The sequence below is a fragment of the Lactuca virosa genome, chromosome 3 (assembly GCF_052849685.1).
Source record: "Lactuca virosa cultivar CGN04683 chromosome 3, Lactuca_virosa_CGN04683_v6, whole genome shotgun sequence".
Taxonomy (NCBI): domain Eukaryota; kingdom Viridiplantae; phylum Streptophyta; class Magnoliopsida; order Asterales; family Asteraceae; genus Lactuca; species Lactuca virosa.
In genome coordinates this window covers 76747888-76760511 of record NC_136428.1, presented here as the reverse complement: position 1 = coordinate 76760511, position 12624 = coordinate 76747888, and the positions used below count along the sequence as shown (strand labels likewise).

Below are 12624 nucleotides of genomic sequence, written 5' to 3'. Positions count from 1 at the left end.
AGCACGAGCTTGTGAATTTCATAATCTAGAATGCTTATTTCAGATTTTTGGGAGTGGGACCCATATATAACATTGAGCTACAGTAGTGAGTTTGACCCGTTTTGGTCTTGTTCGGAATGACCATTCTGGACATAATGGTTACTTTTCAAAAAAATAAAAAAAATAAATAAATAAGTTTGATTATTTTTGCTAACTATAAACTAAAATGTGGTGAGATTATTCAATTTTCCAAAATAATAAGTCAAACCCATTATCCCCTAATCCAATACTATTCCTGCCATCATACGTAGGTTTGTAGTAGTCCAACAGCTACGTGATTCCATCACTGTTCACACATCCACTTAACAAGATGAAAACTTGACTCAAATATATAGTAAATACCGAGTGATAGAGAAAACATGATTGTTAAAAATAACCCAAGAAATAGCTAATATCATTTGCATGGCCGGTCCTCAGGATTTAAATATCCTTAAATGTCGTGGACGAACCAGAAAAAAAGACCCTTATCGCTATTATCTGATATATATATATATATATATATATATATATATATATATATATATATATATATATATATATATACTATCGAATAAAAGAAATCTTACTATTTCTATAAATAGATTCAATATAATAATAATATTTTTTTAAGACGTTCAAATCATTAAGCTAATGGTACAAGGTGCCATCAATAAAATAATAATATATTTTAAGTCGTACAAAACATCTATACTATCTTATATAAGAAATCTCACTATTTTTATAAATATATTCAATATAATAATAATATTTTTTTAAGACGTTCAAATCATTAAGCTAATGGTACAAGGTGTCATCAATAAAATAATAATATCTTTTAAGTCGTACAAAACATGAAGAATGAAGTACAATTAACCAATGCATATTCTTATGTGGGTTTGACCCAGTTCTTTAGTCCTTATGATAGTTGTGAAGAAGCTAAGATCCCGGCAAAAATCTTTTGGTTCTTGGCCCCCTTCCCTTATATCCGTTCTTCTTCTCCGTTGCAGAAATCATCCCATTTCTCTTTCTACTAAACGAGTTTTTTTCCTCTCAGTAAAAAAAACCCTAAGTCCACTCAGTTACGTCCGGCGTACCACCACCGTGTTTCTCTTTCTTCACTGCTCATGGGTACAAGTACTCTATATCACAACAACACGTTTGAAATTTGAATTAGTATCCCCTCATTTTCAATAATCTAATCGTATCCTCCCATTTCCAGCAATTGATTCGTTCATACATACGAGATACATGTTATATAAACGCATCTCCTCTCCCAGCCAATTAAAACCCTAAAATTCTAAATTATCTCAATTGGTGACCAACTCCCACCTGCAGGAGATGTAGACGACGACCACCACGCATAAATACCGACCGCGGTCACTCAGGCTAACTCTTTTATTTTGATCGATGTCAGGTTAGATTTTTCTCATACATGGAAAATCAAAGGGGCTAGCTAACTTGAAGAAAATGCAAAGGGAACAAAGAAACGATGATTCTATGTACAGATTAGGTGAAATACAAAATTATAACTTTTTTCTCAACCTGTTTACTGTTGGTACCGGTGATTGTAGTTTAGGGTTTGTAACATGGTCGATTTTAGATGGATCTGTTTCCTATGATTTTTTTTATTTTCTTCGATTTTTCTATTTGTTCTTTTTTTTGCCAATTTACTTGAATGATTTTTGGTTTTTGTTTGTCATTTTCGTTCTTAGCTGGTATTAACACACTTTCTATGAAAGATTCATGTCATATGTCTATTTTTTGGCAACGAAACTGTTGGCTTGATATGTTTATCACAACCTTGGTAGTTTAAGGGTTGACCTTTAGAGGATATAAGCTTTTCTATGGTACTGACATTTCCTCTTTGTTTCATCCATAAGAGAACCCTTTCCCTCACTAAAAAAAGAAAAGTAGTAAGATGAAGAAGATAATCTCACACTTAAAGATGAAGGAAAAGGTAAACTTGTGCTTCATTTCGTTAATCATAACTCTGATAAGAAGAATCTGGTAGCTTACACCCATTTTCTGTCTCTCTCCCCCTATGTGTGTGTATCTGATGGTCTCTCTCTAAAAGCAATTGAGTGATAGTTTTATGTGATGGCTTGCTTGCATATTGATATGTTAAATAAGCTTATACTATTATTTGATACTTGAAACATTAATATAAATACTACTTGCAGATAGAGGAAGATTGCTAGTTATGATTTCCTTTGTTTTTCTTGTTAGAGAGAGACTCTTAAAAATCACATTGTTTTCGAATCTGGGATAAAGATAAACAGAAGCATGAGTGAAAGGAGGCGTAGGAAAAAAATCAGAGGTGTGTGTCACAACTAGGAATTCTGATGCTTTGTAAACACTTAACAAGGATGACATTGTAACTAAAACTTAAAAACATGTATGGTGCTTATTCAATGACCACAAAATACCATCAAATACTCTATACAAACATTCAAATAGTCAACAAAAGGTTGGAAACCCTAAAAATCCCGGTTCAAGTCCATTTTGGACTAGGATTTCCTTATTGGGCCAAATGGACCAATAAACTTCCAATTTGACTATTTTGGGCTGAGAACTCTTAAATGGGCCCTAATTGGACCCACTTTCATAAAACTTAACCTTTTTGGGCTTTATAAGCCTAAAATGGGCTAGTTTATCTAAATGGGCCTTATTGGGCCATAACAAATCTAATTAGCCCTAGTGGGCCATAAAACTCATTCCTTGATGTATATTGGGCCGTGAATTACTCTAAAAGGCCCAATGGGCCGAAAACCATCAAATTGGACCCATATTATGGACTCAAGCATTAAAGGCCCAAATTCTTTCTCTTCTCTCTCCCTCTCGACCCAAATAATATATAAAAAAAAGAAAAAAAGAAAAGAGAAAAGAAGTATTATGGGGGAATTAATTAGGAAGTGTCACCTCCATATTACCTTTCATATTCCCATGTATGGACCAACATACAACCATGCACCATCATTTCACTTCTCTCTATCCCCTCTCTTCTTATCTTCGGCCGAGAGGACACACACACACACATAATTCATTCCAACTCTTTCAAACAAACTCTCTCAAGAATACCTTCATTCCTCCATCAAAATTTTGAGATCTAGGGCATTTCAAGAGGGTTCTTCCATAAGAAATCATCATTCTTGGTAAGTTGTACTTAGATCCATGGTTTAGCTTCTTGAATCTTTTATAAATCTCCTTCTAACTCATGAAAGTTCATGATCATGCTTCTTAGAACCTAACTAAGCCAAAGTCTTCTCAAGAAGCTTTCTAGGGCCGAAAACAACACCAAACTCTTCCATTCTTTCTTCAAAACCGAAAACAACAAGCAAAGGTGAGTTCATACTCCTTTATTTTCGGTTTTCACAAGTTTTATGGGGGAGAATACAAGTAAAATGTGTAGACCTATGTGTATGTGTATGTTATGTGTGATTTCATGTGTTTATGTGGTAAATATGTGCCAAAAAGGAAAGAAATCTCGAGATCTATATAGCTCAAGGAGGAAAATATACGTGATCTAAGATGTATTACATTAAACAAGTCAAGAAAAATTATCATCTAAGGTTAAAATAAACATGTTACAACATAAAACTCATTTTTTGGGCATATTTTTGTCAAATAAACAAAAGTTGGGGAAAAGTTGTCATTCATGGTTTTATAAGGACCCAAAAGGTCAAAACAGTTAAAATAGAAGTTTTATGAATATTATGCTCTTCAAAGGACTAGAAATGTAAAATGTAGTCTATTGGGCCAAATTTTGGGCTTTCGGCCCATAGGCCCAAATTTGCGAAAAAATGGGTTTTTAAGGGACTGAAATGGTAAATTTCTCATAACAGTGGCTAAAAAGGTAAATAAATCTATTTCAGGGGTTAAAATGACCCTTTTTGCCAAAAAGGATAAAAAATGAAAAGTTTTTGGATTTTGGGTCAAATTTGTAAAAGTTGCGAAAAGTTGGACTATAAATGAAAATCTTTTTACTAAAGGGGCTGAAACTGCCAAAAAGTAAACTTTGGGCTATTTAAATAAGTCTATGGGCCAAAATGTCAAGAAAAATAGTTTAAGGACCTAAAATGTCATTTTTTTATAAAAAGGGACTAAAATTGTCATTTTTATTAAAGAATGGCTGAATAGGTCAAACCAATATTTTTGAGTCAATTATTTTATTATTAAGATATTTGGGTCAAAAATACCAAATTATAACTTATGAATTTAGAATGAAAAATATATATATATTTTCATAAATTTAAATATCGTTATAAACAATCGACAAACTTCGTGCCTTTGCGATTTAACAATTGAACAATTAGACCTTCCGACAATTATACCATACCTAAAACAAGTAAATATTTAAATTGTTGGGCTTGAAAGATTCTAATCATGTTTATTGGGCCTTCGTGACCCATTAACATGACTTTTGGGCCTAACAATAATAATACATGTCTATTGGGCCTCCTGCGACCCAATTACATGCTTAAGGGACCCTCAATGGCTTTTACGTGCTATTGGGCCTTAGTGGCCCATTAGCATTGCTAGTAAGGTCCAAATAAATCATATGCGAAATGGGCCAATGCGTCCTTCGTATACTCAACAGCCTTAAATAACATACGTAATTAGTAGGACCTCGTAATCTTCTTCTCCTCGTCTGTTAGGCTTGCCTTCAATTCAAGTAAACAAAATCAGGTCGTTAATCAAGGGAAATCAAATTCGTTTGGATTAAGTGAGTAATAACGGGCGACACCTCTAAGTGTCGGTCGTAGTCTGTAGTTATAATCAAAGTCTCCTGGAGGGAGAGCGAGAGTTTGTGTATAGATCTATACGGGGGTGACTCCCCTACACCTCAGCTGTTCGCTACAGTTAGACTCGGCCAGTCTAGGGTGACAAAATCTTAAGATCAATTCCGGCGTTCACTAGAATGCCAAGACAGACGAACTAGTCATTATCATGCATGGTTATAACAACTCACATAATAAATCCAATACTGTCTAAGTAATCAAGGGAATTCATAATCATTTGTTGTGACGGTATAATAATTCGAAACAATCATATTATATTATCGGAGAACATCGAGTTTTTCGAGGAAATAAACACCATTCACTTGTATTTTCAATAACTATAATGCAAAACTTCTCGTTTATACACGCTTTGAAATCATTCATGCATAAACCTATGGATCTTCACACTTGTAACATCCGGATTTCCAGGCATGACAATTTGAGTATTTCTTCTTGAGTTATGAGGAGTGACTCGACGAGTTGACGCCTCAACTCGTCGAGTAGAATCGTGACTCGGTGTCCAGTTTAACGAGGGGACTCGACGAGTCGGGTATCTGACTCGCCGAGTCAGCGCTGTTAAGGAAAACCCTAATTGTCCGGGTTTGGGACCTATTGAAAGGTCCTTATGGCCTGTAGTGGCGGCCACCTACACCCTTGAGAGACTCCTTTCAAACCAGAGAGCTTAGAGAGTGAAGAAGAGCCATCTTGAGCCTTTTTGGTGTGTCATTGCAAAGGAGAAGGAGGGTTCTAGCATGAGGGACCAGAGGAGGTTGACATTCTGAGACTTTGAAGCAAAGAGCTTCACTTTGAGGTAATAAATCGGACCATTCCTTCTGTATGGTGTTGATTGCATGAATCTAGGGTTTCTTGACCCGTTTTCTTTTAAGGAATATGAAGTGTACGAGGTCCCAATGTGGAATAAGCTTTAGATCTGGACCTTAAGAGGTCCAGAGAGTCCCAATCTTCCAGCTTTATGCAGTCCCTTTGGGTTTATGGATCTAGGTTGCCATTTTAGGAGTTATTTCTTCATATAAGGGCATAAGAGTGTTGCATGAGCTTAAAGATTGAACCTTTACGTGATTATTGGGTGTAAGAAGGTCAGATCTATAAGTTAGAGAAACAGATCTGACCTCAGAAGGTCTTTTGAGTGTTGCCATGGAGGGAACTCGCCGAGTCCATATGGGGACTCGACGAGTCGAGTCGGGTTGCCCCGCGATTCGTGACCAGTGGTAACCCGTCGAGTGAAAGGTTAACTCGACGAGTCGAGTGAGGTTTTTGAGGATTCAGAGGACACGCATGGACTCGCCGAGTCACTCGAGTGCACTCGACGAGTCTGGTCAAAGACTGACCGTTGATTAGAGTTGACTTCAGTTGACCATGGGGTTTTGGTCAAGCTGATTCGAGAGAGGTCAGGGAGGGGTAGAATGGTCTTCTACCCATTCTTTAAAGACGAGGACAATAGAAAAGTATTGATTAGAGATGTTATCATGTTGGTAGGCGGAAGCTAGATCGAGGACGTCGAGCACGAGAGCTTACTAGACATCCTTCGAGGTGAGTCTTCTCACTATACTTTACCTTGAGTGGTAATTAGAGTTATGTGACAAAGTATCTTGTATGCTATGTATGTGATGTGTTGCACTGCATTATTTATATGTGATTTATGATGTGTGTATTCCAGAGTTACAGAGTTAGGACCGGAAGGTCCACAGAGTTAGGACCAGAGGGTCCACAGAGTTAGGGCCAGTGGGCCCACAGAGTTATAGCCTCGAGTGGCTAATATGTGTTATATGTGGTATTTTGGGCCTGAAGCCCATGATAAACGAGTTTTAGTGGAGCATCCGTGGAGAGGGAAATCGAGTTAGCTCCAAGGGATTGTTGGTGATATACCAGTTGGAGTCGCAAGACTCAGGGATGAGTAGGGATGGTGCGTTATGGAAGAATACGGTCTGGGCCGGGTGACCGACCGATGGTGGAAAATGTCACTTTTTGTGACCTGAGTAGTGCTAACCCCATTTCCGTGGGAAACATGAGAGGTATTGAGATTTTCGGTTTCCAAGGTTGGGGGGGTGAGCCCTGTGGGGTAGCTTTGATTGCGATCTTTCATCAGAGTATTTGGGCAGTATGTCTGACGAGAGGTAATGTTAGAGAATGAGCAGGTTGTCAGCGGGGACTGAGATGGTTAAGGACAAGTATACACCCTATTTGAGCATAGTAGGGCATGTATTAGCTGCAGCGGAAGACGATCAAGAAGAGGATATTGGAGCGGTGGCTCTTATTGTCTATGATGAGTATCGAGTGTGGTAATGAGGACTCCACTCTTATTACAACCCACATGATGGAACGTTGGTTGAAGAGTCAAGGATGAGGAATATGTTAGTTCGTTATTTTCAGACTGAGAGTCAGGGTTGCGACTGGACAGTTGAGATGTCCGGTAGTGGGATGGTACGAGATTCTGAATGACTAGAGGTAGTCATGATGAGAAGTTTCTGAGGATTTCATCGGAGATTCGGGGTATTTGGAATTGCTTGACCTCCATCGGGGGGATTATCGAGCATTGCGTATCACCTTCCAAGAGTAGGTGCGATGTTATTGGTAAAAACAGTATGTGGGCTAGATTGTTGGCGAACCAATTGGTGATGGTTCGAACCCTGAGTGGGGGAGAACCGGGTACTTTTGAGGAGATCAGAGATTTGTTCAAGAGCGGTTAGAGAACTGGATAGAGAGGCCTGCGGTGCGGATTCCTGAGACCAGAGTTATTGGTGGTCAAGGAGAGGTGCAGAGTGAGATAGTGCATGTGGTACGTGTTTGAGAAAGGATGAGTGTCTCCACGACAAGTGGCCGTTGGTCGGAGACCTTGTGGTGGTTAGGAATCCTTCAAGGTTAAAATGGTGAATTCGAGGTGGTTGGCTTGTGAGGTTAGTTCGGCGGTTGAGAATTTCTGGTTCAGAGTATGGGCTATTATATGCAGTATGGGAAGGGAAGAAGTTGATTGGGAAACCAAATTCAGGGTCGTTATGAGTATTCTTGCATGAGTTTTGAGCATTAGAGGAGGAAGTTTCGGATTGTCGTCTTCATGTTCTGAGTCGTTGGCAATTTCTCCGTGTTTTAATTTGGGAGATGGAGTATTCCGGGGTTACAAGTGGCACGATAGAAAGACCGGTTGCGAGATTCCGAGGAAGCAATGCGGTATCTGAGTATGATGCCATGAGTATGAGATCGGCGGTAGAGTCAAGACACTGCGAGGCGTTGTGATGGTATTCCGGGGTATCCGAGTTTAATGTCTTAAATCTCAGATTATTTTGAGTTTTGAGTTTGAGATGACGAGTGGTGTAACAAGTGTCTATGGTTCCGGTGGGGGCCCTTCAGCTAATTGACATCAAATGGATTTATTTGAGAATCTGAATTGCAGCGAGAAAAAGAGGTTTTGTCACGACGGTGGTCGTCCGAAGTAGTGATGCTTAGCCTGGAGGGGTGTGTGTGTACCTATCTATGCTGGGCCGCAGAGCATGAGTTAATGATCGCAGTGTGGTGTCAACCTGAGGATGAGATTGTGAAGTGGTAAGAGTAAGTGCGGTAAGACTGCGGGGAGCTGCAGTTTCAATGAGTCAGTGAGAGGTTGTGGTGATGCTACAGGGAACCGTAGTACTCACTATTCAGTGAGAGGTTGTGGTGATGCTACGGGGAGCCGTAGTATTCACTATTCAGTGAGAGGTTGTGGTGATGCTGTGGGGAGTCGTAGTACTCACTAGTCAGCGAGAGGGTGTTGTGATACTGCGGGGAGCCGTAGTACTCACTAGTCAGCGAGAGGGTGTTGTGATACTGCGGGGAGCCGTAGTACTCACTAGTCAGTAAGAGGGTGTCATGGTGCGGCAGGAAGCCGCGTTATCTGTCGATCAGAGAATGACACAAGAGAGTTCTTAGGCTTGAGTAGCCTTATTGGATTGAGTATTCGGGAGCCTGGGGGCCAGATCAGGAAAGAGACGGAGGTCTCTATATTTGTCGGGGATCGTTATACTCTGATTTGAGTTGTGGTTGTCGCAACCCAATGGAATTAGAGAAGAGTTATACGCGCATGTTGCGGGTCATGAGTCGTGAGTTGAGTGCTTCATTGGTTCAAGCGGTTCCAACTCTGGGTCAGGCCAAACCCTCGAGTCTGAGTTTGGCTCTGGTGGTGCGTTGGGTAGGCGAAATGAGGTTCTGGATTCTGAGGTGGATTCCATGATGAGGGGAATTGTTTATCATCTGATGTCTTAGACCTGTGTGGGTCAGTACTCGGGTACGGGAGGTACCACGAGATGCATGGAACTATGACCAACAGACGACAGAGGTCGGGGTTGAGTTGATTTTCAGTTGGGGGTGTAGCATTCACTTGGGGTAAAGCGAACTTCGTGACTTGTGTGTCACAGTGGGCCAGTGTAGTTATAGGGAGGAGGAAACCATGGAGATGGTTGGGATAATGCAACGGATGACCCTGGAGGTTCAGCTGTTGGGTCGAGATCAGACCTGGTACTCAGTGTTAAAAAAAAGGGTATGAAGAATGGAGCTGAGGCTTATGAATTTTTAAAAATAAAATGTCTGAGGACTTCTGATCGAGCATGATTTTCTTGTGTCAGGGAACAGGATGTTGAAAGTTTATTGTTCGGATGGATTCTGATAGTAGTTCAGTGGATGAGCCCTGGTGGGATGTGAACCCTTTTGCTTATTGGGGCGTGATTCGGACTGTTTTGGTACCTTGGTATGAGAGATCGATAGCCGATTGTCGGATTTTGTCTTGTGAGAATCAGAGGAGCAGTGATTTGTCAGGGTTTGCCGTTCGAGGAGCGAATATCATGGAGATAGCGTGAGTGGGCGGTCTGGCGGCGGGCCAGGCCAATAGAGTTTCCCGATCCTGGGAAGGTCAGAAAGGGGTATTTTAGCGACAGAGGGGCCGGTTTTGTTCCAAATTTGGAGTTCCTGGTCGGATCCAGGTATTCATGGTGAAAGATATCGTTTTGGTGTGAGAACCTATCAGTGGTGCTTTTCGAGTGTTTGGTTTCTATCTATGTGGATTGAGGAGCGATTTTGAGGGCGAAATCTATTTCAAGTGGGGGAGAATTGTAACATCCGGATTTCCAGGCATGAAAATTTGAGTATTTCTTCTTGAGTTATGAGGAGTGACTCGACGAGTTGACGCCTCAACTCGTCGAGTAGAATCGTGACTCGGTGTCCAGTTTAACGAGGGGACTCGACGAGTCGGGTATCTGACTCGCCGAGTCAGCGCTGTTAAGGAAAACCCTAATTGTCCGGGTTTGGGACCTATTTAAAGGTTCTTATGGCCTGTAATGGCGGCCACCTACACCCTTGAGAGACTCCTTTCAAACCAGAGAGCTTAGAGAGTGAAGAAGAGCCATCTTGAGCCTTTTTGGTGTGTCATTGCAAAGGAGAAGGAGGGTTCTAGCATGAGGGACCAGAGGAGGTTGACATTCTGAGACTTTGAAGCAAAGAGCTTCACTTTGAGGTAATAAATCGGACCTTTCCTTCTATATGGTGTTGATTGCATGAATCTAGGGTTTCTTGACCCGTTTTCTTTTAAGGAATATGAAGTGTACGAGGTCCCAATGTGGAATAAGCTTTAGATCTGGACCTTAAGAGGTCCAGAGAGTCCCAATCTTCCAGCTTTATGCAGTCCCTTTAGGGTTATGGATCTAGGTTGCCATTTTAGGAGCTATTTCTTCATATAAGGGCATAAGAGTGTTGCATGAGCTTAAAGATTGAACCTTTACGTGATTATTGGGTGTAAGAAGGTCAGATCTATAAGTTAGAGAAACAGATCTGACCTCAGAAGGTCTTTTGAGTGTTGCCATGGAGGGAACTCGCCGAGTCCATATGGGGACTCGACGAGTCGAGTCGGGTTGCCCCGCGATTCGTGACCAGTGGTAACCCGTCGAGTGAAAGGTTAACTCGACGAGTCGAGTGAGGCTTTTTGAGGATTCAGAGGACACGCATGGACTCGCCGAGTCACTCGACGAGTCTGGTCAAAGTCTGACCGTTGATTAGAGTTGACTTCAGTTGACCATGGGGTTTTGGTCAAGCTGATTCGAGAGAGGTCAGGGAGGGGTAGAATGGTCTTCTACCCATTCTTTAGAGACGAGGACAATAGAAAAGTATTGATTAGAGATGTTATCATGTTGGTAGGCGGAAGCTAGATCGAGGACGTCGAGCACGAGAGCTTACTAGACATCCTTCGAGGTGAGTCTTCTCACTATACTTTACCTTGAGTGGTAATTAGAGTTATGTGACAGAGTATCTTGTATGCTATGTATGTGATGTGTTGCACTGCATTATTTCTATGTGATTTATGCTGTGTGTATTCCAGAGTTTACAGAGTTAGGACCGGAAGGTCCACAGAGTTAGGACCAGAGGGTCCACAGAGTGAGGGCCAGTGGGCCCACAGAGTTATAGCCTCGAGTGGCTAATATGTGTTATATGTGGTATTTTGGGGAACTCACTAAGCTTCGTGCTTACCGTGTTATGTGTTATGTGTTTCAGGTTTTTCTCAGTATCTCGGGATGGCACCGGCTTGATTGTACACACCAGTGAAAGAATTATGTTTCGAGGATCCTGGATTATTAAGTCATTTGGAAGGGATTGTGTTTTGTAAACTAAACAAATGATGTTTTATGAAATGTGTATTGAGAATCATATGTTTTCAAAAGAAAATTGTCTTGAAAAATTACATTGTTACAACACTTTAGTATAAACAATTGTCTTTTCAGAAAATATCGGATTTTCTCGGTTTTATAAACTACACAAAACATTTTCATATCAACCCTGCTTATGAACTCACCAACATTCCATATGTTGACGTTTTCAAAATAACTTGTATTCTCAGGTAACAAATAAGCTGAAGAACAATACCAAGTGTGTTAGGATGTTATGTTTTGAAAACTCTCAAACAATTTATGCTATAGATATGTAATATTTAGACAATGTACTTGATGTGAACATGGTCAGTTGTAATGTATTAATGCATGGTGATGTTTATGTTATGTTTCATGTATATTCATTGTGATGATATTTAATTTAAGTCACGCGAGCCCTCGGATGTTTCCGCCGTCTGGTTTGGGGGTGTGACAGTGTGAAATTGAACATCAACAATAACGAAAATTTGGTGATTTCCCAACAACTAATGATGAGGAATCATAGTTCCGATTAGGGTTCTTGTTTTGCTGTTTTCCATGCCTTTCTGTTGAACATTGAAGTTTTTTTTTATTTAAATATTTGACTCATAATTTGTTTTAAAAGGTTGCTAAAGGTTTTTGAAAAGAATGTGAAGTCCATCTCTTGACTGGTACCTCAAAGCTATTTTCATGTTTTTGTTGCAGATCAGGTGATTGATGAAAAGCCTCAATGGTTTTTGTTATTCCCCTTTTACATTTTTCAATTCAAATGAGACAAACATACATCAAGGGTGCAGTCTTACCATTTTACACTCAGGACTTTCCTTTGCCTCTTTGATCTTTATCGTTTGTTTACTTTTAAATAATCATGTTGGCAACATTAATAGAGTAACCTGATGTATCGTTTGCAATCTCTTTTGAATTAATCATGTTCAGGAATTAGATTTCAGTTTGAGGATCATGTTGGCAACATTAATAGGGTATGAATGTATTCATTAGTTTCTCTAATTTACTCTTTTCACGATCATTTTAGATGGCAAATTGTCCATATTTTTATAAATTATGAGTTTGATGTCTCTTTGTTGGTTTATATTGGTTTTTGAAGGTAAAAGGGTCTTTATATATAGATGGAATGTTGTGGTGATTGACTGAACATCAAAAATCCAGGG

At 40.0% G+C, this 12624-nt stretch overlaps 1 long non-coding RNA gene across 1 annotated transcript; it reads left to right on the top strand.

Moving 5' to 3' along the window:
- Positions 1–1433: 1433 nt before the first annotated feature.
- On the top strand, positions 1434–12624 carry LOC145162402 (uncharacterized). The gene is made up of 3 exons (XR_013739079.1): positions 1434–1528; positions 12161–12435; positions 12561–12624. It is a non-coding gene; the product is annotated as an uncharacterized LOC145162402 (long non-coding RNA).